Below are 4150 nucleotides of genomic sequence, written 5' to 3'. Positions count from 1 at the left end.
ATTTTTATGGTTTTGCAACTTACGTTTAAGTCTTCTATCTATTTTGAGTTTATTCTTGCGTGTGGTGTAAGTTGGTGGTCTAGTTTTACATTTTTGCATGTACTAGTCCAGTTTCCCCAGTAATATTGATTGAAGGGACTGTCTTTACTGCCTTGTATCTTCATGCCTCCTTTGTTAAATGTTAATTGATGATAAAGATGTAGGTTTATTTCTGGGCTCTCTGTTCTGTTCCATTGATCTGTATGCCTGTTGTTATGCCAGTACCGGGCTGTTTTGATTACATTGGTCTTATAGTATAGTTTGATATCAGGTATTGTGATCCCTCCAACTTTGTTCTTCTTTCTCAAGATTGCTGAGGCTAATTGGGGTATTTTTTGGTTCCATATAAATTTTTGGAGTATTTGTTCTAGATTTCTGAAAAATACTATTGGTATTATAATAGGAATTGTGTTGGATCTATGGATTGCTTTGGGTAGTATGGGCATTTTAATAATGTTTATTCTTCCAATCTAATAATAATTAGACTTGCATGTGCAATGCACTGGCAGTTATATAAGCATTGATGTCATATTTTGGCTAGTAGCCAGCTTTGTCTATGCATAGTATATAAGTGGCCTTGAATTGCTGTAAAAAACAATTTTACAAATAAAAAGTGACATAAGTCCACAGGAAGATAAAACAATATGAATTAAAGCCACAAAAAACAACAGTTAATAGACAAAAGGGTCTCAGTATGAAAGCTGATAGTCAAGGATTTTGAAAGAAATTTTTGTTATCTCTGTGTACAAGGAAATAGAAAACAAGGTTAAGAATTTTAGGGAAAATTAGAAACCATTAAAAAAAATTAATGTAATCCATTACATCAACAGGCTAGAGCAGAAAAATCACATGATCCTACCAGTAAATAAAACGAAGGAAAATCCACACAAAACCAATAGTGAAGGGAAGGAAACCAGGGTTCAAATAAATGATTTGGAACATAAAGAAGAAAAAAAGTCAACCAGTACAGAATGAGGAAACAAGAATTTTAAAAAATGAGGAGAGGCTTAGGAACCTCTGGGACAACTTTAAACATGCCAACATCTGAATCACAGAGGTACCAGAAGAAGGGGAAGAGCAAGAAATTGAAAGCTTGTGTGAAAAAATGAAGAAAAACTTCCCAAATTTGGCAAAGGAAATAAGATATACAAGTCCATGAAGCACAGAGTCCCAAACAAGCTAGACCCAAAGAGGACCACACCAAGACACAGCATCATTAAAATGCTAAAGGTTAAAGATAAAGAGAGACTCTCAAAAGCATCAAGAGAAAAGAAGAGAGCTACCTACAAAGGGGTGCCTATAAGACTATCAACTGATTTCTCAAAAGAAACTTTGCAGGTAAGAAGGAACTGGCAAGAAGTATACAAAGTGATGAAAAGCAAGGGCCTACAACCTAGATTACTCTATCTAGCAAAGCTATCATTTAGAATGGTAAGGCAGATAAAAGTGCTTCCCAGGCAAGGTAAAGATAAAGGCATTCATCATCACTAAGCCCTTGTTATATGAAATGTTAGAGGGACTTATTAAAGAGGAAGATCAAAACTACGAACATTAAAATAACCACAAACTCACAAATATCAACAACCGAATCTAAAAAACAAAACAAACTAAGCGAACTAGAACAAGAACAGGATCATAGATGTGGAGATCATGTAGAGGGTTATCAGCCAGCAAGGGGAAGGGAGAGAATAGGGAAAAAGGTGCAGGGATTAAGAAGCATAACTGGTAGGTACAAAATAGACAGGGGGAAGTTAAGAATAGTAAAGGAAATGGAGATGACAAAGAACTTGTATGTACAACCATGGATATGAACTAAGGGGGGAGAATGCTGGAGAGAAGGGGGAAAAGGGAAAAATATTGGGAAAACTGTAATAACATAATCAATAAAATATACTTTTAAACAAAGCTCAATATTATTAAGAACCTTGGTCTTTTCCATTCTTCTGCCAACATATTCTGTTGGGTTAATTTTCTTCATGGTTGTGAGACTACTACAGTTACAGATATCACAAAGATACACAAAAAGGACCATTTCTATCCTGACTGGTGTGGTTCAACTGGTTGAACACTGTCCCGCACTGCAAAATGTCACCACTTCAATCCTTTTTCAGGGTACATGCCTGAGTTGCGGGTTCAATCACCAGCCGGAGTGCATGTGAGAAGCAACCGATTGATATTTCTTTCTCACATAGATGTTTTGCTCCCTCTCATTCTCCCTTCCTTCCCCCTCTAAAAATAAATAAAATATATTTTAAAAAATAGGACCACTTCTCCCAATATCTCTCATTTATTTATAGTCTCTGTTTTTAATGTAAAATTTATGCAAAACGAAATGCACAAATTTTATGTATACAATTCGATGAGTTCACAGAAGAATAACCCAAGAATATTCCATTATTTAAATATATCACTTTGTTTATGCATTCTCTTACTGATAGACATTTGGATGGTTTCTGATTAAGAGTATTAGATATTATAAATAAAGCTGTTATAAACATTCTTATATAATACCTTTTGTGGACCTTCTTTTTTCATTTGGAGGAGAGGTAATATATGAGTAGAATTGCTAGATCACGGAATATAAAGGTCTGGAAAAAATCTAGTCATTTTAACGTAATGAAAACGGTTCAAATGACATCGATGTAACCTAGTAGCCAAGAAGAGTGGACTAGAATGCGCATGTGTAAACAATGACTTCACTGTACTAGTCAGTGGGGTTGGCAGATATCATTGAGTGAGCATGTGTACTGTGTGGCCTCAGTCAAAATGACTGAGCAAGTAGAGCAATGAATCCACATCAAATTTTGCCTCAAGCTTGAACGTTCCTCTGCAGAAACTATTCAGATGACTCAGAAGGCCACAGCTATGGGCAACTGGTGATTGGCAGCTTCCTCACAACAATACACCCACTGCATCACACCTCTGCAGAGTTTTTGGCAAAACTTCAAATAATCTAGGTGACTCAGCCAGATTTGGCACCCTGTGACTGCTGGCTTTTCCCAAAACTAAAATCACCTTTGAAAGGGAAGATTTCAGACCATTGATGAGATTCCGGAAATTACAATGGGTCAGCTGATGGCGCTTGGCAGAACCGTGTGAGGTCCCAAAGCGCCTACTTTGAAGGGGACTGAGGCATCATTGTCCTATGAGCAATGTTTCTTGTATCTTCTTTAATAAATGTCTCTATTTTTCATATTACATGGCTGGATACCTTCTGAACAGACCTCAATGTCTAACTTTATAAAAAACTGACAAATGCTTTTCCAAAGTGGTTGTACTATTTTTCATTTCAAACAACACATAAGAAAGTTCTGTTTGCTCCACATTTTTGCCAATATTTGGTGTTGTTAGTTGTTAAACAAAGAGGCATATTAAAATTTTCAAGAGTTTATTTGAGCATACATCAGTTCCAATCAAGAAGCGCCAAACTGAAAGTTAGGAGCACTCCACCAACAGCAGCAGCAGGTGGAGAAGAGGAAGCTAGCAAGGAAATCATTTGATTGGCTACAGCTTAAGGACTCGCCTTATTTGGGAAATCCTCGTTGGCTATAATGAGTTGTCCTTAAATTTCATAATCTAGGATTTGAGTGCACTGATTCTGGCTTAGGCTTTAGTTTGCTTGGTAGGTTACCAAGGCATTAGAGACACCTCAGTCTAATATGGCTTCCTTGTTTAATGACTTTAACAAGGTCTTTTTAATTTTAGGCATTCTAGGGTATACATGGTGATATCTCATTGTGGTTTTAATTTTAATTTCCCTGAAGCAATTTTTCATGTATTTAATGGTCATGCATGGATCTTCTTAATCTAAAAGATCTTTGCTTTAACAATGATCACCAACAAAGAAGGTTCACTTTGCAACAGATAAAATGTAAGACAGCTATTTGTATATTAGTAATGAAAACAAATTTAAAGTTTATCTCTGTACACTGACTACCGGTAGCTTCCTGAGCACACACCACTGTTTTCTACTTCCATATCTTTGCAAATAATAATTTCCTGGCCCAGGAGGCCTCTCCATCTTTCTGCACTCTGACCTAGTCAGCCTTCAAATCTCTGCCCAGGAATGCATTACTTTCTTTATGAAGTACTTCCTGACTCTCCAAATATA

This window comes from Furipterus horrens, unplaced genomic scaffold (assembly GCF_987537825.1).
Source record: "Furipterus horrens unplaced genomic scaffold, mFurHor1.1.pri manual_scaffold_4, whole genome shotgun sequence".
Taxonomy (NCBI): Eukaryota; Metazoa; Chordata; class Mammalia; order Chiroptera; family Furipteridae; genus Furipterus; species Furipterus horrens.
This window is presented reverse-complemented; position numbering follows the sequence as displayed.